The sequence below is a fragment of the Thunnus albacares genome, chromosome 17 (assembly GCF_914725855.1).
Source record: "Thunnus albacares chromosome 17, fThuAlb1.1, whole genome shotgun sequence".
NCBI classification, from domain to species: domain Eukaryota; kingdom Metazoa; phylum Chordata; class Actinopteri; order Scombriformes; family Scombridae; genus Thunnus; species Thunnus albacares.
Genome location: NC_058122.1, coordinates 21,746,463 through 21,773,626, shown reverse-complemented (window position 1 = coordinate 21,773,626; position 27,164 = coordinate 21,746,463). Strand labels below are relative to the sequence as shown.

Sequence of the window (27,164 nt, the reverse complement as noted above, 5' to 3'; positions counted from 1 at the left end):
AGCATTCTCCACACTTTTGCTAGTCTAAAAAGGTATCCAACAATTTCTCTACCTGCTGTACGTTTTCCTTTTTGATGAGCTTATCCATCAACTTCATCAGCAAAGGTGTTAGGTCACGCAACACCATGAGTGGATTCTTTTTAGCCACGGCCCATTTTCATATCTGGGGCAGCCACGGGACGCACAGTGACGACAGAGAAATGCAGTGAGCTTGAAGAACCCATTTCTGCCTCTGACTTCTCCTCATTGGCTGAAAGAGTTTCTGCACATTTAAAGCCTTAAACAGAGAACAGCAGAGGAACGGAGCTTCTGGTATTGTGGCAAAAAGTTCTAGCCTGTTTGTTTCTCTTCAACAAACACACAAGGTGATTATTTTCTATTCATTTTTAATAACAATTAACCCATAAAAGTTACCTACAGCAGCTTTAATCATGACAGAGACATCTGATTTGATTGCTTTATTATATTATGGATTCATCACTGGTTGTCTTTTGATACTCCTTGTTCTGTATTAGTATTATCAAGGATTAACTTCAGAAAAACATGCATGGAGAAAGGTTGGAAATTTGGACCTACAGTATTATGTTTGAGACTCTTGAACTCTGAAAAACTCTAAGATTTGAGCATGTTCAAATAGTCCATTAATCTTTTAGACATTTGAATAAAAAATACATATAAATCAGTCAACCATATGAAATGATTTTATTAATACGTGTTGAGCTGAGATGAATGGTCAACAAATTAGCAACAGCTAATGCTTGCTTCATTCTGGTCATTTTGTATCAGTGTCTTGAATGATTTTTGGTTTCTGACAGAGCTTTTTCAAAACTTAAAAATAAATCTATTCAAGCTGTCAGTCATTTTTTAAGTGTTATTTTCAGAAAGTTAGCAATGAGCCAAGTTACTGCAACTTGTCAGCAGCACGCCATAACCAGAAGTCCCTTGTTAAACACTTCTTCTAGGAAAATAATTTATAAAATTCTCCTATTCCAGGAGACTTGTTATCCTTAAGAACACACAATTACTGACCTCTGTTACAGATAAAGGGAGTCATTGAGTTGAGGGGTGTTCTGTAAAGAACTCAGGAACATTAGAGTATCTTTTTCAGAGTATGACGCCTACAATTTCCTATAAAAGGTGGAAGAAAAAATGGATATAAGCTTTGGGTCATCAGATATAGCGTCATTAATTTTTAACTCATTAATGGTATTAATTTTTGCATGATATTTTTCCAGTTTGAAGAAATACCAGGAGTTCTGTTCTCCTTTTTCTAACCGTTGTTTCTTAATGACCTAGGACCTAATTAAAGCTCCTTCTGCCCTCTTTTTATACATCTTATCTAAGTTCTCTTGCAAATTAAACATTTCTATTTTGTCCTCTTCTGTTAAGGTGTCTGGTGATATTTGAGAGAACAAAGATACACCTGTGATAAAGTTTTGATCCTCTAATTTCCTAATTTTAGCAATATTACATCCTTTGGTGTTTTGCTTATTCGTATTTAAAAAACTCTCAATTTAAACAAAAGGATTTTTCCATTTTTGCTTTTCTAAAGAAGTCTGTTATAAACTGCAAGATTTTTGTTTTAAATTCCTTTTATTTAAGAAGAGAGTTGTTCAACTTCCAATAATTTGCTTTGCAACCACCATCTGAGGGAAATAATTCAATAGAAATGTAATGCTCTTTCGCAACTCGACATTAGGTTGCTTTCAACCATCACAGAAGCTAGTCTGACTGAAAGTTAGTCAAATGAGGACTTCTTCCATCTTGGAACTCTACGTTTTCAGTGCCTCTACAACCAAGTGGAAATGAAAAGATTTCCCACATGTTCACCATAACTACCTGTCTCACAAACAATCTGTGCAGACACATTGAGCACACACCAATTCTTCAACCAATTATGCCATTATCACCCCATTACTCACGATCTCATTCAATTATTATCCCAGGTAGGAGAATGGCAGTGTGCAGCCATTACAACCTATTTTGCACTACAAATGATAACAGCGGCAGAGGTTGCTGAATGTGAGGAGTGAAATGAAATCACTTTTCCAGCACCAAATGGACTGTCAGCTAAAACCAGGAGCGACTGTGATTGTGTCTCTCCATCACCAAGAGAAAGAGGCAGGAAAAGAGACAATGAGAGAGAACAGGAGAAGGAAGAAGAGAAAGCAACATAAAGAGGAAGAGATAAATGAAGAAATGAAAGCCAGTCCCTGAAATAGATGAGACAGAAACAAGATGCCATCGCACCGTGATTTGGAGTTGGAATGGCCCAGGACTGATGAGCAGCTCTGATTGGCTGTGGCAGATGCTAAACACACATACACACACACACACACACACACACACACACACACACACACACACACACACAGATGAGGAGAGCTAATGATGCATGAAAGAGAATTACCCCTCTCCTCCACAAAGGACAGTCACTCTGCTTGTCGCATGGACAACACTTATTTCAAATGACCCTACTATCTATTCATGAGGCATCTGTGTGTGTGTGTGTGTGTGTGTGTGTGTGTGTGTGTGTGTGTGTTCAGGTCTCTTTGTGCTCATATCTGCCTTGATGCATCTCTAGGATGAAGAGCACATGAAATGTCTCCACACACACACATATGCAGACACACTGCAGTGAAGATCTGTACAGTAGCTTGTGAAAAAAAATCTCATAGATCTTTACTTATTCAAGGAATGACAACTGTGCACAGTTGCTCTTTTTCAGTTCACTCAAATTATAAAAGAACGTATGCATGCTCACTATCTGCATGTGGGAATGCAGATAGTTTTGGTTTTATTTGCCCATGTTTTGATGAGTGGTTTTTATCTTTTGTAGTTCTCACTGCATTAAAAATGGTATCTGAAAAATTTAAAGGCAAAATCCAGCCTGGTCTCCAGAATAAAACATTGGCAGTTTACGTTTCTGCAAACCACAGAAATGTTGAATATCTATGTTTCAACACGTGTAATACGTATCATATTAACATTTCAACAAAACATATCATAGCAAATGTCAACAAAACATATCATCTCAGCATTTCTACAAAACGTATCATATGAAATGTCAACAAAACGTATCGTATCAACATTTCCAAAATACGTATCGTCTCAACATTTCTAAAGTGACCTAGTTCACATGCTATATATATGGGCTGACTCTCCTATTGGGAGGAGGAGGGGTCAGTGGATGGTTAGTAAGTTTCTTGGCAGCAAGTTGGAAATAACCAGAGTACGGTTCGAGACCAATGCCTGCTTCCCGTTTCAACAAAAGCGGGTGTTTTTAGCAAGATGTCAGGGCATTTGCAGCCATTTTTCGGGTGAGAAAACCGGGTGTTTTTAGTGAGACATCGGCCATTTTTATTTATTTTTTATTTTTATTTTAACCCAAACCATGATCTTTCCCTAACCCTAACCAAGTGGTCTTTGTGCCTAAACCTAACCAGACCTTAACCACAGCATTGTCACATCATAAAACATCATTATTCAACGAGTAGAAATGTTAATATGCTACGTTTGTAGAAATGTTAATATGATACATATTACATGAGTTGAAACATATATATTCAACATTTCTGTGGTTTGCAGAAATGTGCAATGTCAACGTTTTGTTCTGGTGATTGGGTTTCAAAATCTCTTGACAGAAACAGTGACCCTGCTGACAATAAATGGTGTTTCTTCAGTTGAAAAGTAGTTCCAGTGAAAACTGCTCACACTGTGGTGTGTTGATGATTAGAAGAGTAACCAGGGCATGATTTTGAATATATTTTTTGATGCTGTAAGCTGCACAAAGTACATTTTATTTACATCCATTATATTGTGGTGGTGGTAAAAATCTCAAGACATAAATCTTAATACAAACAGCACCAGTCAAAAGTTTGGATGCACTTTCTAATTCAAGGGAATGGGAAGGTGTGTCCAAACCTTTAACTGTTGCTGTATATCCAACACTATCTTCATGGCTAGATGTCACTAGGGGTAGGTGGGAAACTATGTTTTTCATAGTTTGAGTGAACTGACCTTTAAAGGAATAGTTTGACATTTTGGAAAATGTAAGTATTTGCTACCTTGTCAAGAGTTCAATGAGAAGGTTGATACCACTCTCATGTCTGTACAGTAAATATGTAGCTGGAGCCAGCAGCCAGTTAGCTTAGCTTGGCAAAAAAGGCTGAAAACAGTGAGACCACTTGAACAGTGAATTGTTGTTTTTGTGTGGATTAAACAAAAAAGATAAAATGTGTTAATTTGTCAGTTGCAAGCCGGTAGCACCCAGTCTAAAAAAATGAAGCCAATGCGGAAGTGCCTTAAACCTGCAGTCTCTCTAATGGCCAGCAGGGGGCGACTCCACTGGTTGCAAAAAGAAAACCAATGGTATGGAAGTCTACGAGGAAATGACCCTACTTCTCACTTGATTTATTACCTCAGTCAACACTTTCCTAATGAGTTTATGTTCTCAATCGCTAGTTTAGCATACCATATTTACCAGCGTCATTTGAGCAGCTATATGGAATCATTGTCTTGCTCAAAGGCACGGCAATGACAATTGTTGCAGTGTTACTCAATCATTTTCCTTATGCTCACCTTCCAGGAACAAACTGTTCTTGGACCGTGCTGCCTTTGAAAGATTTCACCTTTCTCCCATCCACTGAAGGGATTTTAGTCCTCTCTGTGCAGATTATTTACCATCTGTTAATCATGATGATAATGTAACCTCGACCACCTGGCAGAGAGGCAATAAGCAACGAGGGGGGAGGGTCAGAGAGATTTTTCACCACTCTGTTTTAGAGAGGGTTAAGGGGTGGTATGAGGTCTGAGTGACAGGAAAAGGGTAAAAACAACTGTCCCAAAGCCAGTGCTCTATTTACCGCATGATGGGGGTAAACTGTCCTTGAGATACTGATCTATTGCTTTGCTGGCAAGACTATCTCAATCCAGACCGTCTGCGGCTCAGGGGGGACAAACACGTTGATTAGATGTCGCTCAAAAAACAGGGGATGTCTCGCTCAAGCCCATCAGGCCATCCCTGCCTCCATCTTTTCCCTCTTCTCTCATTCTCTCCGTCCGTCTACACATCAGTTACATGGCGTCTTATTAACTAATGTGTCTGTTCAGGAGAGCCAGAATAAACAGATGAAGTCACTCCGAGGGTACAAACTTTGCGAAGAGTGTAAGTGATTAGGATTTGGTTCATGTGTGGATGTATCATGAGAGAGCGTGTGGCACAGAGGTACACACTTGCATGTGGACATAAACACACACACGAACACACACACACTTTACCCGGTGGATGACTTTTCCAAGTGAAGGGTGGTGGATTACAGGCCAGTGGGGGTTTAGCATGTAATTCAAACCATTTTCCATCACATTTGTACTCTCTTGAGGCCTAATCCCACCTGATTAACATGCCAGTCAATGGGGAGGGCACCTGCTGTACTGACTGGGCCGTCAGTGTGGAGGGATGCTGATCAGAAACAACAGTGACACACACACACACACACACACACACACACACACACACACACACAGACAGACACATATAGGTATAAATCAAAGTGGCTATGTTTATGTCATCATTTTGGCTGCAACAACAAAGGTTTACTTAGAATTGTATTAACAGCGACATCTGAGAGGAGCAGTATCTTATGCCAGAAAACGCTTTACTTTGTTGTTTTATTATATACAGTATGTCCTTTATCATGTCCTTCATGTCTTTCTCATTTTAACACACCAGCAGACTAAATCACACATCTGTAAGGAATAAAATACTGAGCATTTATTCACACTTCTCTATGTCCCACCTACATCCCAACAACATCTGTGTCTCTTGGTTGCTCAACTCCTCCACACTGTCAAACCTCTGCAGCCCTGCAGCCAAGCATTTTCTGGTGGATTATTCTGTTTTTAGTTTAGTTTACAGACACACACACACACACACAGACACACACACACACACACACACACAAGGGATTAAATAAGGAGTGCGTCACTCCAATCATTTTCAGTTATTACAGTCTGAGAATGTGGCAGAATCAGATCAAATCGAAGTATAACGTCAGACTCTGTGAGCCTGCTGACATTCCTGGATGAGCCTGACTGTATTTTAGGAAGCCATTTTGCTGGTTTCATTATAAGAATGGTCTCTATATATATACATACTAGAGCCAGTGATTATCTTTCATACAAGATGGGTAAGACTTTCTGGGAAATTGAGCATAGGCAGAGCCTCCTCCGATATGTCTCTACGGGTTAGCTTACTTTTCATCTTCAGTATAGAGGGCTTAGGGCTGCAGCTGGGGCTTCATGACCCCCATCAGATAATAGTCCTTTCACATAAGGGTGAGATGGGAACAATAAAAAAGGTCAAAAGGCAACTGGTTGTATTATGGCAGGAATCTGGAGGGACAGTAGCTGTAACAATATGACAAGCCTGACAAATCTTAACATTTAGACATGAATGTGTCTGGAAGATGTGGAGAAAATTACAATTCACAAACTTCTCAATCTAGAAAACTTTTTTTTCAATAAAACATATTGTCTACATTGATATTATGCTTTAAGATTCATCTGCTCTGGGTTTCTGGCCAACACCATTATGGTGTTTTTAGATGTCAGTAGCTGATATTTGATTTAACACAATTGATAATACAATCAATGCTCAGTTTTCTCTCAGAATTGTGTATTCTCAGAGAAACAACTTTTTAAAACAACTTGGAGTCGATGCGCCACATTAAGTCTTACAAAAAGTTGGTTTAAAAATATTATATGATAATTTATTAAGAATAAGTATACTTGCAAATGTAATTGATTTAATTGCATGTTTAAAACACATCCTCAAACTCCTTATCCCAACCCCTAGGAATATAAGGACCCAGCACAGACCTGAGAGCTGGTTTTATACCTCCCACACTTATTCTCCTCCTGAGCCCCCTGCTCCTTTTCAAATTAGACAGAAACACTCCACCGATTCAACCCACACTATGCTGTCAAAGGCGAGCGCTCCAGAACCCTTCTACCATGCTCAAAGTGGTTACCCACCCCAGGGCAGTCAGAACGCTCATACAAATCTTAAAAAATTGCCCAAGGTGAGTTTTGTAAAAGGCGTACTACTCGTCATAAATACTGCAGTTTGGAGAATGCATGTGAACTGATTACACCATTTTTTTTAGCTCTCTGACCTGGTATTTCAAAAGACATGGCCCCATTCTTTTGGAAGGTTTTTTTTTTTTTAAAACCCCACCACTTTAAAGATAACTGAGAAATAAAGTCTCACTTTCATAACAGATACCAAAAGTCTACTGGGATGCTTAGCAAAAGTACATTTTATACACAAAGGCAACAAAATGTGACAACAGGGTAGCATTTCCATGACAAAACCTATCTTATTCACCAGTTATTGGAAGCATAAATCCTTGAGGGGGAGAAATAGTGTGGTTAATGGGGGTCACACACCTTTCTGTGCACTCAGTTATTTTAATGTTGCCATACTTGTGTGCATAATGTCGGGATTAATGATGTTTGTATGCTCTCCTGAATTTATTTCTCTAATATCTTCTGGCAAAAGACTTGTAAGTTTGATGCAAATGTATTACTCATGTAGCTTTAAGTAATGCTAAGGGTGTGCACTCCTGAAAAAGACACTTGCAAGTATTTCAAGGCACGACTAATAAAAGAGGATACGTAGTTAAGTCAATGTTGCATCATGTGTTCTCAAACTCAAAGCCTGATTGTTCCAATGTATGCTTAGCTAACAACAACAGTCTGTACTTTGTGATAAAAGCCTTCAAATCATGCTCTAAATCATTTTTAGCTGTAGCGTAATTGTTTTTTCACTCTGCAAATATGGTATCTCAGCTTAAATTGAACTGCTTGTCTTGATTATGAAAACGTAATTAAGGTGTTTACTGTGATTTAACAGTGTGAATATCCACACAGCCATACACAAGAGTAGGAAATGTTCAAGTATACACATGACAAGGAGAATAAGACTAAAGTGTTCAATATAAAAGGCTCAGTGAGACTAAATATACACAAGAGCCAGCGCTAACAACAATGACTACGTTAAACCATACAATACTCAGAACAAGCAAATCTGTGAAAACACAGCCGCATCCTCTGAGCCTGATGTTCAAGATAAAACCATTTCTATCTTCTTCCCACATTCACAAACATCCTCGCAACTCACAGACACCGAGACATAATACGTGTTGAACATCAACAGCAATCAGCAACTTAGGAAAGACCAAACTAAGCATCAACATTTTGTCACGATTCAAAACTCAATCAAGCCAAACAAAAAAGTACTTTCCCCTGCATGAAGGAAGGCTTTTGAAATTGCATCAACATTTAGGTTCATTACCCTCTCCCTAATGAAAAAGACAAAAAAAAAAACAGGAGGCATGCAAGCACACACACACACACACACTCATACACTACTCAGTTCATCAACATCATGTTAAATCACCCTTACAGCACCCTAAAAAACTTTGGTGTTAGATCAGGCCACTCTCTGAGAATGGACATAACATAAGGGACAGTGAAGCGCAGCCCCTCCCTGTTGTGTTTGTTTTTTGCTGGAGGTGGAGGGAAAAGGGCTTTGACGGTCACCCATGCATGCAAGGCCAGTCTGTTGTAATTTAAAGGCTCACTTGTTTAATAAGCTAGGTCTTAATTTGTTCACGTTGCCCATACTCAGAAAGGCAGAGAGAAAGCAGGGGGGGGGGGGGGAGAACATTCATGAACAAAAAAATGACAGAAAAGCTCGAGGCAGATAAGATTTTACTAAAAAAAAAAAAAAAAAAGAAAAGAAAAAGAAAAAAAAATCAGACAATTGGTGTGAAAATCCTGCACTGCGTTTTCTGTGTGAGATTTGAGTGAGTTAAGATATCACACATCCTTTTATACATGCAGATTGACGGTGTCACCTCCATAGTCTGGAGCTAATTAGTCCTCAGTGCAATTTACCTGGACACACACTCATACACACTGTACTGTGCACACTATCCCTGCAGATTCAGGTAGCATGTTTAAAATAGGGGCAGGGATAACTCTAAAAATAGGTTTATAGAGAGTTTAAAGTTTAAAATTCATTGCAATACATTCATGGTATACGTTGTGGTGGAATATAATCCTCAACCAATCTCTCTGTAGCAACCATTTCCAGATTGCTGAAGTGCAATTGACAGTCACAATATGGCACTCCCTGAGCCGACACTTCTATATGCAGGCACAAAAATAGATCAAACGACTAATCCGACAAATTGTTGAGAAAACAAAAAATCTTTTCCTGTGATATTTTGGTAGTGGTGATTAGTACAAGGTCAAAAACCACACTCAGGGAGGAGAATCCCTTTAATAGCAACTCTCTGTTCACTTTCCTCCTCCTCCTTAACCAGAGATCACTGCCTAATTAACTTTTTGGTTAGCACTCAACACAGCAATTAGACCTAACTAATATTAGAAGTGCCAAACACACACACACACACACACACAGAGAATTTACACAAAATGTATGACCAGGCAGCAACGTAGCTGGAGTTGACACTTGAGATAAAGTGTATTGCAGTCTACACAGCATGGGTAACCACACAAAAGTACACACAAACAGACACACACACACACACACACACAAACAAAGCTTGGACTACCAGGAGGCACTGCAGTGAAAAGATGAGTGTTTTTCCCTTCAGCTCTTGTCTGGATGATACATATTTTCCCTTTAAGGACAAGGAGAAATGCTGTCTTCTCTGTTCACATATAGCTTGTCAAACAGCATGAATGGCGCAGGAGATCCAGCAAAGCCAGAGTCCAGCCAGGCAAATGGCTCAGCTGGCCACAGAGATAATCATTACGCTCATTAGGATTCCACTGTGCTCTCTTCAAATCATTGGGCACCCCATGCCATTATAGCAAAACCGTCATGCTGGAGGCATGGTCAAGCCTTGTGGGCCAGCCACCCAGCTGGGACAAATGTCTCCACATGGCAGCACGTTGTCTTTTTTATTGACAGAACAAAAAAAAAAAAAAGGTTTGAAGGAAGCAAACTCAGTCTTACTTTTGTAGTGTTGTGTTTTGATTTTGTCATTTTGTATTTCTTTTGCAAAATGATACCATGTTACTGACTAACATCTGAGATTTGAAGACTAGACAACATTGCAAAAGACAGATTATCATCTAATATAGAAAAAAACGTATATTTATTATTAATAATGTGAGAGTGGAGAATATGCTCATCACAATATTAAAACATGTCTGTGTGAACAACAATGCTATGAAGATCAAGGTTGAACAATGAAGCATTTTTGATTTCACTTTCGGTTTCAGTTCCAAACATAATGCTTCACAACATTTGGGCAAATTGTTTATTTGTTTCCAACCTGTCTCATGCGATTTGTTGAAAATGTTGTACAGTTGTTTCTGCAGCCTTAAAAAATCCCTGAGATCAAACAAAAAAATATACTTGTAGCAGCCACTTTATAGACGTTTTAGTTTACTGTAATGAAAATGCTGATATTTATTTGGGACAACTGAAAGCTCATAGTTATTTTTACAGTTACATATTCTGGATGTGCATTTGAATATGACACAGCAATACCCTCCCTCATTTCCATAATCCTGCAGATAAGGAAGGTGACTGATAACATCCCTGAGAAGAGCATGAAAGATTTCACGTCCTGACTGAATACTGTTACAACAGCAGCTTCTCATAAACACACGGCGAATGTGCCGAATGGTGTTCCACCTACAGCTGGTCGGTAGAACCGAAGCTGACAGCACTTTTCGGAGTTTGCGTAGGCTGCCGATTGTGACATTAAATACATTTTTATGTCCTACACTCTTATGCCTAATTCATTACATTTCCTCTCTATTACCCTGTCTATCTCTAATAAATAATCCCAACCCCCTCCTCTTTTGACCTCCTCTGACCATAAAACAAAGTAAGATGCTAATGAATATCAAACTGCGCTTTGAACAGGAAAGCCGTCATTGCTGAGCACTTTACAATACAATCTGTAAAACAATCAAGTGAGCGAGAGATATGGACAAGGCGAGAGGCAGAGAAAAGGAATGACCCCTCAGAACTGCTGAAATAGCACTGCAGTCTGAATGATAGAATAGCTACACCACAAAAGAAGAAGGATGGATAGTGAAAGAGAGAAATAATGCAGGGCGTTTGGTGGTTTATGTTCTCTTTCCTGTACTTTGCCGGAGAAACCTTTCTGCATGATAATAAACTCTGCCTTCACAGAGAGGCATCCCTTTCCCCATTTCTTCATTCTGTATCAATCATCTGTATGTTTTGTGTACGTCTCCCCCCCCCCCCCACCACCTCTCCCTTCCCTCCTCTCTTCCTCACTCCATCCTTGCTTCTGTCTGTGGATGATGAGTCAGGGAGCAGCGAGGGGTCCTAGATATTTGCATCGGTACCTCGCCTCATTTCCTTTCCTAATGGGAGACATGGGAGCATGGCAGCAGACAGAAATGGGGGGGGGGCAGGGAAGGAATAGGTGGGTGGGTGGAAGGGTTGACAGAGCAAGAGATAGACAGATACAGAAAGAGGAATGCTATAAAAAGAAAGACTGAATGATGAAGTGTGTTCAAGTAGGCTGGTGGGCACTGGAAAACACATTAGCATTAAAATAGCAAACAACCAGCAATGCAAATGATGCGTGTTTCCATGAGTGAGTCATTTGTAGCCTAAGTGTGTTGATTAACACTGAGGTAACACTGTGATTCATTGTTGCTCGCGCTATGTGACTAAATCAACCTAGACAACCCCTCTCCCTCCTCCTCCTCCTCCTCCTCCTCCTCCACCTCCTCCACTTCGAGATGCTAGAGAACTCACTGATTCATCCACTTTGCTAGTACTGCAATGTTGGTACTTCTACATGTGTACTTGCATGTGTGTATTAGCCTTTTTTGTGCCTTTTGGTGGTGCGTAGTCAAGCACCGCTCGCTGGTTCACTCCAGTAGAGGAGAAGAGGCCCACACATCATCCCCATGACAACACTACACTTGCTTGCCAATATGAGCACCTCTACCTATCTAACTCATTAGGCAGGCAGCCACCGATGCATTACCCATTATCAGATGGTGCATAACAAGCAGCTAGTCCCTCACAGAAAAAATACGCACCAAAAACAACAAAGCAATACAAACACACTCTGAAACAAACGTATCACTGGTGGTGATGATCCAAAATTTAAAGACCTACATGGCAGCTAATGGGAGCGCTACAACAAAACAGCAGAAACAAACGCAGTAGGTCCCAATCCCTGCTTGCCCCATCTCCCTGCTGTGGGACTCTATCGCCCAGCTGCAGGAGGTGATTTGGACCTGGGAGCATCCCTGTTTGCCATCCATCTGGTACTGCAGTGCTGGGAATGGATTCAGTGTATGTGTGCTTCTGTTTGCAGCAGTGGACGATTGCATGCCAGGCCCCTGGGCTGGCACCACTCTGTGCAGAACCTAATGCTAGCATTATTGCTCTCCAGGGTAAATGGGGTTTGTGTCCCAGCACAGCTGAGCAGGCTACAGGCTGAAGGGGGGTGGGGGTAGACCATGAGGGGTAAGGCTGGAGGGGTGAAAGAGGGGGTTGCCAACCACAGACGTTTTTACTGAGGGTAAGGCCTAGGGCGACAGTTAGAGGAAGGAAGGGAGGAACTGTACACACTGGGAAACAAACATCCGTCACAGACTTCTGCTTAGTCACTGAATTACAACAAATAAGAAACTGCTCCTTTCCAATAGCCAAGCAGTGCAGCAGTCTAGGACTGAAAACATAAGTCCTGGATAATGACATGAATCACATTTACCCCATTAACCCCAGTTTCATTTAAACAAGTACTCCAGTGATTTAGTTTTGTATTTCAATTAAGTTGGGAGACTAAAATGAGACGGATTTTAAAGGTGCCCTGCGGAGTTTTCTTGTAAACAAAATAAATTTATGTTCACATTCATTGTTACTCACCAAAACTTGAGTATCCTTCAGATCTACAAATGTGATGATTCCATTCCCTTCCTGATGAATTTGCATGTTTTTTTGCAAGCATTTTAATCCCTGCACTGTTTATATTCATGTTTACTAGTCTTCTTTTTCTCTGCCTTTGTTGGCGCATTGCCGTGTTTCTCGGCTGATTACAGCCACCTGTAGATCAGTGGAACAGTGTGAAACAATTGGTAGGACTGTGTATCTCGTCACCCGCAACGCACACGTGATGCATGAACATTCCTAGAAAAAACTGCTCCATAGAGGTCAAAAACTCCACAAGGAACCTTAAATTATCAAAATTGATGCAGCCAAGACTGTGATATCCTGATTTTTAGTCAAATTTCAAAATGACTGAGTCATAAAATTCCCATGATGTACATAGTAATAATAGTGGCTCTTCAGTAAACCCTCTTGTAAATGCATATGTCTTTCAAAGTCCCTACCCCCATGTTGTAATAAAGTCTTTCAGTTATCTTCTTTTACGATAAGCCTTAAAGTCCTATAGCTGAGATAACTCTGGTGATATTACTAGAGTTATTTTCTCAACCTCAGGAGACATTATAAAACTGTTTTGCAGAGTAATAGACTGATCTGAATTTGTAAAATACGCACAGTTCCTCTATATTTATCTATATCACGCTTGGTTCCCCTGAGTGATCTGTCAGTCATCAGGTAAGGACCAAAAAGCTGATGTCTAATATTTGATGTTGCACTCAAATACCATTAAAAGCCGATAATGGCTATTGCGACATGCTTATTCCTGGTTAAATGATCGTCTCCTTAGTCCTTCTTTAATTGGGATTGACATTTAAATGAAGTAGTTAATGTGTGCCAAGGACAGAGTATGCCGTGTTAACAATTAAAATGCTGCTTAATGGGGCATGCCAGAGCTATTTTGAGTGCATGTTGTGGGAGAAAGAATAGGGCATAGTCTATTAGTCAGAAACCAGAGCGTTTCCCTGAAGTGGGCCAAGGTCAGAGGCACTCCTTCGTTTCTAGGCTAGATGCTCATCATCCAGGCACTTCAAAACCCTGACTAAAGTCATTAACATAAACACTAACCTGGGAGAAGGCTTTTAGCATACAAAAAGTGGCCATCGAGGATATTCTGTCATTTATGTAACACCTCTCTTGGCATGTAGAAAAGCAAGGGCCAGCGAGATTACATGGGAGCTGAGAAGTGCCCTCAGGGCCCATTACTCCTCTCTTTGAAAGACAGGCTTCCTCTCACGTCTCGCTCTCTCTGTATTGTATAAAGCACTGTATGTCCAGGCTGTTAGGAAGACTTCGGCTAGCTGGTACTGAGGAAGTTGGATTAACATGGCTGGGGTTTATGGGCTTGGGAGATCACAGAGCAGACAAGAAAAAACAGGCAAGAAAGCAGAAGGTATAGCAGCCGCCAAAATCAGACTCTACACTGGGGCAGCGTGTCTCAAAAGCGTATGTGTGGACAGAAGGGAAATTGGATGGAGTGGAAAGGGCTGTGCCAGAGGGAGGTGGAGGAGGAAGTTAAATACAGAAATACAGAGCTCCAATATGTGTCCTTCCTACAAATCCTGTCCTTCTGCCTTCATCCATCTGAAGGCTCCAGTGTGCCCCTCTGTCCCTGGCCAGAGGGGGAACAGGGCCGTTCTCTGTGTTTTCTGTATCTTGTGAGGGGTCAGTCTCCCTGTAAGCAGCGTTCACTGTGTGCTTTTGGGGTTAGATGTGAGCCCGGGCCGAGGAGGGCTGTGTGTTCATGTGCCACAGAAAAGTTTACATTCAAGGAGGAGTACCTTGATATAGGCTGTGAAGTGGGAAAGCTGTCGAGATCCAGCAGAGGCAATGACTGAGCACAGTGTTAGGAATATTAAACAAATTCTTTGCACTCTACTACATGTTTCCATCCTGCTGTGAAGAGGATTTTGAAGCGAAACATCATTCTTCTGTTCCATGTGGCTACATTGCAAAACATGCAGGGAAAAGCGACGAGAGTCTTTGGAGAATTTATTGGCATCAGGCTAGATGATATTGTCCTTTCTTGTCAGCTACAATGCTAGCATATTTCACATTGTCTGGAGAAATTCCAAGAAAAGCGCTTGGCAATATACTGTGGGGTTAGGCAAAGCAAATTATGTACCATCCAACTCATACAAATGTCTGAAAAGCTGGCAAAATAAAACGTGAAAAAGTGTGTGTTTGCATCAGCAGGAGGCATGTAAATGTACTCAAGAGGATCAAGCACCTGTGACTCCGCTAGAAACATGGCATTTAATTGCTGTTTACTACCTCAAATGGCATTTACTCTATTTTATTCTAATTAATTAATGTCTCCTCTGTCCACACACAACATGCTGTGTTATTTTTTCTGCCATCATGAGGATACATGGGTGACAAGCTGACATCTACGTATGTGAGATTCCATTTTTACCATCTCACTGGGGAAATTTTATTTCAGTTCCTTACATCAGAGTTTGCTACGTAGACTAAATTCATTGTATATTATGTGTGTGTATTCATACCCCACACAACCCCACATGTCTGGGGATATATGTGCATGTACTGTATATATATCAGAATAAAAGAGAAAAGTAGAGCATGGGAGGCTCTCTCACATCCTCTTCTTCAGATGTTCCCTCCTCTGTTTTCTTTACCATCAAAAAACATTAGCAGAGCCCAGAGCAAGCGTGTTCTCTTTCAGTACAGCGATTGATTTCCTACAGACTTTTTGTGGTTCAATTTGGCTTTGAAGAAGAAGAGTTACTTATTTTGATTCTTGCCTTGTTTCTTAGAACAGAGTCACTGAGGCGTACCTAGGCTTGCACCACCCTGTTCACACCAAGGGGAAAATTAAGACACGATAAGCTCCCGACTCGCTTCCTCTGAACCTTTTTCAGTATTCTGTCTGTCAGTCTGTCAACTGTAACAACTAGAAAGAAGAAAAACTTGTACTTTGAGCAATAAGTACATAGTCTTCATAATGTTTGTGTAAATATATCACAAATATGTTGCATAAAGTCTACAAAAAAGATATCTGCAAAAATGCTACTGACATTTGCTGAGGCAAATCAGGTGAAACACCCCCAATACACAACAAATAAAAAGCATTATATGAGAAATTTCATTTTAAAGCCGGTCTGGTTCAAGGTTTCCAAATCATGTCTGTTATCGTAAAGAAATGCATCCTTTTAAATAGAGTGGCTGTATTAAGCTTTAGTCCAAGAGTGCAGCAGACAGTTATTAGTGCAAAGCAGAGGTGGTCTATCTGAAAGCATTTTCTAATACAATATTATTGTTTCAGACAGCCTTTTAAAGCCGGTATCTGTACTTTGCTCTCTGTCCTCTCTCTCTCTCTCTCTCTCTCTCTCTCTCTCTCTCTCTCAAGGTTTAGCTGAACAAACTAAGTGTTGGCTATATGTGGCTCTTCCAGAGAGCAGGTGCATCTATTTCTCCACTCTCTTTATCTTTCCCTGTGCCCCTTCTCTGATAGCAGTGTCGTTACGATTGTTAACCCAACCCCAGCAGCCCGTTTTGTCAGCAAAAACGCTCCCAGGAGCCGAGCGCTGAAAGATGCCCCTTCTTCTCTTTACTGAGAGGAAAAAAATATATGGTTCAATTACAGGGTCTGTCAGGCCAGTATGAGTTTGTGATGGCTTGAACTGAGCTAGAGGGAGATAAAGTCAAGCCGTTTACTAATGTAGAACAAAAGGAGCTCTTTGTGGGTTCAGCTTTTGCTGCCTCATTCAACACAACTTTGTTTAAAACTCAGACAGGCAAACAAAAGGTGAAATGAACAAATTTAACTGTGAAAAATGTGCAATGAATCACAGGTAGAAGCGGCCTTATTCAACTTTGCCAGTCAACTCAGGATATGCCGGATGTACTGTAGAAGCAGTGACTCACCAAACAGGTAAGGAATGGAGAGAGACACACTGAATCAATGCAGTTAACAGAAGTGATTTAGCGGATCAGTGAGTCAATGTGTGCGTCAGCCGTGTGAGTTAAGAGCTGGTGTCTCGGCTGCTGCTGCAGGGCTAAGAGGGATTTTAAACCGGAGGAAGTGGAGTTAATGTGGGATCTTGAAGAGTAGAGAGGTGGCCTTGCTTTCTTCATCCACTCTCAGCCCACCAGTTTGACACAGATGATAAGAGGCCCCAAGCAGAGTGCAAAGGCACATCACCCACACACACTTGTGCAACACAGAAATGAAAAACACCTCAGCTATAAATGAGAGGACGGAGATAAAGAAAGCAGAAAGATAAACTGAAAAATGTGAAAACATACCGAGGACTGTGGAAAGAATTTAGATGCACAAACAAGCTCAGTTTCCTAGAGCTGCTTAGTCAACATATGGTAAGAGACTGATAATCTGACTTTTAATCAAAGGCCAGGACACCAGTGATAGGTTTGCTAAGCCACACTTCATTCTAAGGAGACAACCAGACCTGAATGATATAAACAATTCTGAGTCAGTCGCTACGTCAATAGTGGCATCACGAGCCCATCTTCAGCATCACTGATGTTATCAGGCTATCTGGGGTGACCTGAGCCACACCCATCAATATTCAGCCTCCTCTCCTCACAGCCAGCGTGGTTCAATAAGAGACACAGTAAGACAAGAGTGTGTGCCACAGATCCAGCCCTCCAGACGGTGGAGGTTACTGTGATCAGCATGGATTTGATGTCTTTCCAGCCTGATCAATGAGAGATGGAGGTGGGGGTTGGTGACTTGGTGGGGTGGAGGAAGCTTTGGTACCACCTCCTGCGGGCGGTAATGACTCTGATAGCTGATATCTGTAGCTGTGGGAGCCAGAGGAGAAGCTGTTTGCCACGCAGGAGATAAAACAGATGCTGCTCCCAAAGGACGAGCGTAATAATGTAAGCAGAAAACCCACAGAAACACAGTCTCTCGTTCACACACACGCTGCCGGATTATGTAGTTAGATTAGTGAAAGCACTGTAATAGATAAATGATGCTCAAGTTAAAAAGCTTATTTTTTAACTTTAATTTTCAAATGCAAAAATAATAATAAAAAAACTGTCAGGCATCGTCTTCTCCTGAGCTCACTGTGCTTCATCAAGAAGACTCAGATCAAGTGGAAGCCGAGCGTGACACACAAAAATCACACATCCAGTTTATTAACACAGGTAAGAAGCTTTTCTGCACAACAACAAGCTCTTCTAACTTGTTAATTATGTCATTTTCAGAGCAAATACTTGAAAATAAGAGCTGTTAACATTTCACACTTATGAAAAGATGTGGGCTTTTTTTTTTTTTTCAAGAATATTTCAAAAATAGCACATGTTCTTACACAAAGTTGTCACTGTAATCAAATGACAAGGCTCACTAGTTAGAACAAAATGTTAATTTCACCCCAAGACCCCCCCTGATAGCTGAATGTAAAATAGATGTTGATCCAAATAGATGCTTATCCAAATATCTCCGGGGCGCCAGTCTTACCTGATGGCTGCTAGTGTTACATATTCATCATTTGTAACTATTTCATATTTGGGTGACAGCAGTGACAGCAAAACATCTTTGGCCTGTGGCTGAAAATTTGTCTTTTCAGATATTATTTTCCTCAAAAGCTACTCTTCCTTGCTCATACATTTATGCTACAGTATGCCATGTTTATTTTGCTTCTATTCCAAGCTATGTCTGTATACTTCCAGTGACAGCAAAGATCCCTTTCAGTGTGTAGAAATGGGGCAAGACGTAGTGGGAGACTCTAGATAACACTATTATATATAAATGATATACTATTATTATACTTCACTTCAGTAAAATACTAGATTATGTGTAGGCCACAGTGAAAGTTAAGTCAGGACAAACCTAAGCATACCTGATTACACTTGAGAATTTTCCCCCACCGTGAAATAACAGATAAAGTAAGTATTGTGGCATCAAAATGATATTATGATTTTTAAATCTTTTAGAGTGCAGGGTGATTCTGAAATTTAGCCCCAGAGTAATCCCTTGCAGCTAAATATCTTTTACTTAAACTAATGCATTTCATTCATTCAGATTTAGCCACCAAAACAAAACATAGCTGGTGAGAAAATCAGTATTATTTTTCACTGCAGCACTGACTGAGATTTCACAGTAAAGTAAACTTTCTTTCAAACCTTACCACATGAAATGCCTTCATGAATGTTGCTACAGTATCATAATTCTGACATTGGAAAGTCTGAGGACAAGGGCTCAACACACACCATCGAGACTGAAAAACTAGTCTTCTCTACAGCTATAAATAATTCTTGGCAGGGAAAGCGAACGAGTAACACGTTCCCTTCTGTCAGTATTGATGACCATTATGCCCTTGAGCAAGGCAATTAACCCACGGCAGTTTCAGCAGAACTCTGGTGAAAGACTGTGGTTGTACTGGGCGGCTACCAGGTGTGAATGTGTGTAACTGAATGAATAACTGTGTGTGAAGCGAGGCCATGCATACTCATCAAACCATCCCTACATAAATAAATGTAAAAAACTTAATACCAGAAAGCACACACACACACACACACACACACACACACACACTCATATGTTGTCCTAGGTCCATTTTGGGTACATTAGACTTACATTAATTTCCTGGAGATTTACCCCAACCCTAAACATAACCACTACTTGCCTAACCCTAACCCTTAACCTAACCCTAATCTTAACCACTGACCCAAAAATCTGCTTTCTCACACAGCTTTTGTCCCCAATTACCTGATCTTAAGTCTGAACTTTGTCTCTGAAAGTAGCCTATGACCGACCTACACACTCACACACACACACAATCTGCATATTCATGAAAGCAACCTGTAATAATATTTCTGATCAAATGATTTTAGCCGCCACCCTTCCTGCTGAGTGCAGTTGGACCCAAACAAGTGGTCTATTTAGTGTTTGTTGTTGTGCAGAGTGGCTGAGGAGGTTTACCTGGCCCAACACACTGAGCCAGTGTTCAACCCCAAAGCACCGTCACTCACCAGCAGCTCAGCAGCATAAACGCACCACTGTGTGTGCGCATGTGTTTGTGTAAATGAATGCGCCGCTCTAACACTGGGGCCACTGTCCGCGTGACTCATTACACATGTGCTAGTGCGCGCGTGCATGCATCTATGGCTCATAGCAGTGAGGCTTCTGGTGCTTTCTGTTAATGAGGATAATAACTTCATAACAACGAATCAAATGAGATCAGATGAAGCTCAACACAGACTCTGAACGTGCCACTGAGGGGATTCTGCCCTCTGCTTCTACTGTAGGTGAAAAACCTGACCCCCCCTCCCCTTCACCCGCCATCTCCTGTTCGCCTCTGCTCTAACTTCTTGCTGCCAGATCACCTCCTGTTTGGGCACTGAGCTTAGAGGGGAGGTTGAGGTGAAAAAGGCGTCAAGAGAGGATGGGAGAGGGGGGATTATATAGAGAAACAGATAGGGAGAAAGTGAAACCTAAGCCTGGCCTCCCTTGGGGTCAACAGTGTCAGTTCTCCAGCTCCCTAGCGAGGAGTGAGACAGCCTTTGCTGAGTCTATCCCCAGGCTGAGCACCTCTGGTCGGGCATGCCAGTAAGCCAGGCAGGGGGCTAGGGGAGGGAGGGGGCTCACAACGGGAAAAAGGCCAGCATGCATGCCCTGAGGCAGGCTCCGTGCAGCTGTCAGAATCTCTGACCCCCACCCTGTCTTTGCCACCTCCAGCCTCACACAGGGCACCAACTCTGGCCAGCGGAGGGGCTCGGGGGTGGAAGGGCACCACCACTCTATCGCTCCTTCTGGCAGAGAGAGACAGCATTGCTAGAGGTGTCAGTGTTCATGCCTTTTAGAGATTTTTCCTTTTCATTTCACCTATCATGTTAACTGGCCTGTCACTCAACCCCTAGAGTGTGGTGTGGTGAGGGAAATTATAATTTATCAAGCTTTTTTTGTGACATGACATCTGCATAAATATGATATGTGGGAATTTATTCGTCCCTTTCATGATCATTTCTCCAAATTACATATTTTACAAAATTTCAATAAATCATTATAAATATTGTAAAACATGTAAAACCACAATGTTTTTGTCTCATTTGATTTTTTTTTTTTTTGTGCTTCACATGAGCAACTATCAGCTATCATGCAGTAAGACAGTGCTGCTCTGCCAGGCCATGACAGGACAGCAATGTCCTCCAGTGCCAAGCTTCCCCTGGCTAATTGGGAATTAACTGTATGTTTGTACTGGCAATTGGAAAAGCGGCCAGCGAGTACGTCACAGTTTTAGCACAAAACTTTTCATGGAATCCAACTGAAGGTCACTGTGCTAGGATGAAATCAAGAGTAGCAGTCACACAGAGAGAAAGAGAAAGAAACAGAGAGAGAGGTCAATAAACATCCCAAAAGTCTCTAAATTCAGTCTTGGACATTGCAGGCTCCAGCTGTGTGTTTTGATCAGTGTGAACGGGCTGGTCACCTTGGCTCAGTGGGTGATGATACCATAGATAACAGCGGTAAGGAGGAGGATCAAAAGGTCGAAGCAAAATAAGGAGAGGCCATTTGAACTGCAGATGAGCAAAATCACAGATTATAAAGTGAGAGGAAGCAATATAAGAGCAAACGGCTGACAGAAAAACAAAAAAAAAAAGAGCTGCATCCGGCTCTAAAAGGATAAACACAGACAGCAGTTAAGTATGTTTGAATAAGGCTGCCTTACACATGGGCATATTTATGGAGAAAGTCTTGACAAACAGTGGCAGTAACATCGTTAGCATACAGATACATATTCATGGAAATTTGTGCGCATACATCATGTTATGCGTGTAAGCCACGAGCCAGCCTGGTGCCCAAACAACCTGAATCCATCTGTGGGAGAGGAGGGGAAGGCTGGAAGGCTCTGAGGTCAAGACACTAAGAGGGAGACACTCTGCTTCGCCCTGCATTGTGGTCATAACATTGTGGTGATAAACATAACTCAACGTTATGTCTATGAAGACACTTCCAGGCTTAACTCCATCGAGATGTGTGGGCTGGGATGCTTCTCTTTTTAAGCTAAATTATGCTCTTTCTGTCTCTCTTCGCATAATTGTAGTCTAGTAACTTGAATAAGTAACAATGTTTACATTTCCTTCTCCTTGTGTGGTGCACGCTAATGCCATCCTCTCCATAAAGTAACACTAACAGTTTCCAAAAAAGAATTAATCCCTTCAATAACCCAAGTGGACAGTATCTGCAGAAGTGCTGGTCCTCAGTGTGACCACTCTCACGTCTAACATTAATGCTCGCTCTCAAATAACCCTGTGAGATGAATAAGTGCCTTCAGCATTGAGCACTACAAGGCACATGAAGCCACTTTACTGCATTTTGCCAGGACATGTTTCAATGTGGGCTTTCTGAAGTGGAAGTTAACACAAGTATCCGCCACTAACATTACATAGCGTCAGACAAGCTGTTTGTCCCTCGCCACTCTGCATCACTGCTGCCAACAACAAATGATTTAAACCTAAGCAATACCACCAACTCACACACACACACACACACACACACACACACACACAACCTACATCTCCTCGAGGTGTAACAGTGTGCAAAACTCACCGTTCAATATGGTTTTGTGTAGCGGTTCAATATGTTTTTCATATAAGGAAAACTAGAGATACATTTTTTCCTGCCATTTATTTAAAAAAAATAAGATTAGACAGTGGCTAATGGGCCATAATTGTGCTGTAACATGGACATTTCCTAACATACTGCTGTGCATGTAGTCATCTACAGTGGCAGCAGCACGTAGGTGGAATAGTGAGGTGGTTCAACAAAAGACTTAAAGTGATGAAAGGTTAACAGAACCTGGATGTTATTCTGTCAGCGTTGTACTGAATGTGGTTGCTGGTTACATTCGCAGCTGTAATTAAAGTACAGAAATTAGTTAAATAATTGTGTTTACATAATAAGTTCACCTGGGGCCTGTGCTAAGAAGAAAGTTCCATATACCCAGGATATCTTTTTGTTAGTTGGCTTCACTGAGTCAAACATTGGCCATCCATACAACCAATACTACAAAGCTGGTTATCAACTAGCTCAGTCAACTCTGTGTTTTCAAGCTTTAAGCAAGTTCATGTGAAAGAGGCGGGATTGTTAATTACGATCGATGTCATCAGAACCATGAATGAAGTACTTCATGTGATACCAAGTACCTGCAGTTCTGTTTTAGGGACATTAAAAAGTCATATTCAACAAAGTGAAATGTAAACAAGCCTGTGATCACACAACAGAATAAGAAGATGTAGAAACACTAGAAATAATTTCCAATATTAAAAGTAGGCTTAAGCTTAAAATACATATAGTTGTTCTTATATATGGCTTAAGTATTGAGTGAGTATTTTTTGCTATTTAGTTGGATGATGAAGAAACCATTCTGAATATGTCACATAAAAAAACTTAAATGTAATACCAGACTGTTTCTGTTACAAAAGCACAGAGTGGAAAAGTAGTCAATAACTGATGAAGTCTATCTGACCGCAGTGTCACATTTATAATCATGGGAGCCAATTAACACTGTGTGGATTATTTTTCTAATGAAAGACAATCTTTTGTTTTTATTTCCAATTATCATCACACATTTGTCTCAAGTTATTCTGAGCTGCAGCGATGGAATCAGAGTGTAAAATCATTCACACTGTCAGCTTTCACTCCGGGTATAAAATAAACTTTGCACAATTAAAATGCAGCTAAAATCATTATTATGTGTTTAGTGTCATTAAAGATCTCTCCGTTTGTTAGAAGCTCTGTTTTAAAAGCAGAGTGGAAATATAAAGCCTGGAACAATAAAATGTTTCCACTGATCTATAAAATTATATATTGCTCATTTTTACATGTCACTTTATTGTAAACTCTGAACTTTTGTCCATGTCGGGATCCTGTAGGAATGATGACTCTTTTTTTCCAGTGATCTGATTGGTCAGTGGTCGGGGTGTTGACAGGTTGTGATCTGATCCTCTGAAGTTAACCTGCTCCGGAGTAGGTTAGCTGTTCAGTATAAGTTACCATTGCGATATACCTCATTAAGAAGTGAATCATCGTTGTAACCCTGAAAACCCAGAATTAAACCTGAAGTTACCTCACTAACCACAAATCCTGCTTCATAGTACAGGCCTCTGTACTCACCATGGTTTATCATGAGTACCAAACACTTCCTCGTCTCTCTCTCTCTCTCTCTCTCTGTCACACACAAACTGAATTCCTAAAGGAACTGAAATTATTCTTTAGTGAAACTATTAACTGAAAACCATAAATATTATACATATTATACTACTGAGAGATTACATTTGACAGTATAATGGAAAATGTAGAAATTGTTAATGTATATGTGCTATTTACACACTCCTGCAAATAGAATCCACCCAATTTCAAGTTACAAAACAAACAGTTTGAACTTACAGGTGACTACTAACTACAGTTAGCTGGTCCATTTCTCTATAAGGAAGCGATGATACACTTGTAGACTCTGTAAACAACAACTATTTGTTTTCCACTGCGGTGGCAAAAGACATACAAGGTTACCCTTTTTGTATTGTGTGGCTGGTTCTTCTTTATGTTCTGGCTAATGATGCAAGAAATGCAAAGAAAAAAATACTTGACAGTTAACAGCCCCCCTTGTGAAGAATCTGTGACCTTTGTGAGTGAGTTAAGCTTGTTGTATGGTGTGTTAGTTATACACCAAAAATTTAAGGTACTCAAACATTTGGTATATAGTCAGTAAAAAAAGGAAATATGTGCGTCACTATGGATCCAACTTACAGTGAGCATTAGCTCTAAAGAACATTAAAGCGAAGCTTGACCACTTCACGTTCTCTGTGAGAATGTCGAAACACGGTTTTCATCTGCACTACTGTTCAGTGTTGTTATAATTTACTGGGAAACCATAATACCCCAAAACAGGAGATCTAAGTGGTATGGGAGGCTCTTCCGTCTTTGGTTTCTCATTTGCGTTCACCATAATTGTGTACATGGGTTAACCTAACTAGTATGGTTTATGTAACAGCCAACAACTCATGAGATGCCAAAGTTTTCAACATGGGATTTGTACTTTTTAATTTATGTTCCGCATGTCTTCACAGACTGTAATTACTATACTGTATCCCTGAAACCAAAGAGCTTGTACTGAACATTATGAATACGTGTGCCATTAAACACAATTTCCTGTTCCTCTATTTCATCTAGGATGGGTAAAAAAATAAAAAAAAATTTTTAAAAAACACTCAAAATACCAAATTCCCTGCAGCAAACAATACAAAACAATAAAACACAAATGACTATGAGAAACTTCCAGTGCGCTTCATCATAACAGCAAGACAGATAGCAGCATCTATCAGCAAGGGCCATTCAGCGGACGAAGCCGACTCAAAAGGTGCCGTCCATAAATAAAGTCTGTACAGAGCAGCTGCATTATGTCAATTTCTCTAAATCAACCCTGTGATATTTAACTTGATTTATCAGAGCTCTCACTTGTTAGAACAGCTACTGAGCACCGAGACTGCAGCAAAAGAGGTGTTCAGCAGAAATTCAATATAATGAAGTGACAGTTTCACACGCTCCACAATGATCCTTTCTTTAGGAAGCCTGGCTGATTCCAACACGTATCCCTCTCTCTGTACAGTTATGATTATAAAATGTACTTACTGGATGGGTTTTTTTTTTCAACAGAGTACTGCCAGCATTGATGTCAAACTTCAAGAATTCCTCCATGAGCAGAGGGCTTTTAAATCTGTCAATATTGGTCCCAGTAGACCATATCTGATTCAGAGTGTGTGTGCGTGTGTGTGTGTGTGTGCAGAATTAATACTCTGTGGAAACATGTCCTACATGCAAAGTAAAATGTTTGTCTACTTCAAAGGCAATGAACCTTGCAATGTCCAATCAGTTATAAAAATGTAACTTTATGCCCATCAGTAGTACGTAACGATGTAGTGGGACATTTGACAGTGATTATCAATGCAAAGCTGAATGTCTCAAAGTAATATTATCTCCTCAGTCTCCTGCTGCTAATGGTGAAAGAAACACTGCAAAGTCTGATAAGGTCACTGTAATTCCATTAATAAGTTCCATATGTACTGTAAGTCTGTAAAAAATGTCAGCACATTTAAGTCATTTCCCTCTAGAGCGAAAGTGAATATTCTATTTGCCATAATTACACAAAATGTAATATCAATAGGCTGCAGGGCAGAGTCCTCAAGAAGGAACTTATTGACCATTTTCAGTGGAAAATACTATTAAGTAAGATCATAAATCGGGATGGGGGTATAATGTTTGGTACAGAGGAGTACATGAGTAAAGGAAATGTTGCCAATGTCTACTAGCAGCAGACTATAAAATTTTGATATCCAACCTTTGTCCAAAAAGAAAATCCCTAAATCCATGTTACAATGATCAGCATCTCCATGTAAGATCTATCCCACTTTGTTGTATTTATTCTACTGTGTTGCTTGTTTTTTTTTATTCATTTATTCATTTGTGATATCAGTTTACTTACATCTTTCTCACTCATGAAACACTTTACAGTAGCCTATTGTTCCTATATTGTTCCTATGGGACGACAAGTGTGGAAAAGCGGGATTAGACGTCTGGTGCTGCTGATGCGCAATTAGTCTTTATATCTGAACCACACAGTTAATCCACCAATCCAGCGAAAGCGATGAGCGAAATAAAACTTTACAGCACCACATGTTTTAATTACTCCAGTCTGTCAAAACCCAGCAAAACTGTACACTTGTAAACTATATCCACATTCATTTTCAAGCCAAATCAAAACCTTGGAAAGCGCTTCGCCTTACCGGTCCCGTTCCGTTTCCGACTTTCCCGGTGCTCGTCCGTGCCCAGCAACAGTGGAAACAGATTGGTAAAGACTGGCTGCCAACGCAAAAAGCAGAGCTCTCCGGTGCAGCGGTTTGTCAGCTCAGACACAAGCAGCCTGGATACTACTGGAAGTGCCCCTTCATAATAAAGCGTAAAATGTGGCTGCAGAGCTGGACTTCCTACATCAGTGGATCTCACACTTCTTCACGTCAAGGACCCCTAAACTGACACAAATTAGACCACAGACCCCCATTTGATAAGATTTTGTCCCAGGGAGCCCATCTGATAAGATTTTTGCTTTTAGATGTTTTATTACAGAAAGTGTATGAAACCTATGACCAAAATATTCTGCCATTTTGTTACCCATGAAATTATAGTGAAAATAAATTA

At 40.6% G+C, this 27,164-nt stretch overlaps 1 protein-coding gene across 2 annotated transcripts in view; it reads right to left on the bottom strand.

Annotated features, from left to right (window-relative positions):
- Window positions 1-26,850, bottom strand: part of znf385c (zinc finger protein 385C) — a 124,476-nt gene extending 97,626 nt beyond the window's left edge. The window contains exon 1 of one of the 2 annotated variants that reach the window (XM_044332329.1): window positions 26,753-26,850. The gene's annotated coding sequence lies outside the window, so the exon portion shown is untranslated. The remainder of the gene's footprint in view (window positions 1-26,752) is intronic. The other variant, XM_044332330.1, reaches the window with a different exon arrangement.
- Window positions 26,851-27,164: the final 314 nt, after the last annotated feature.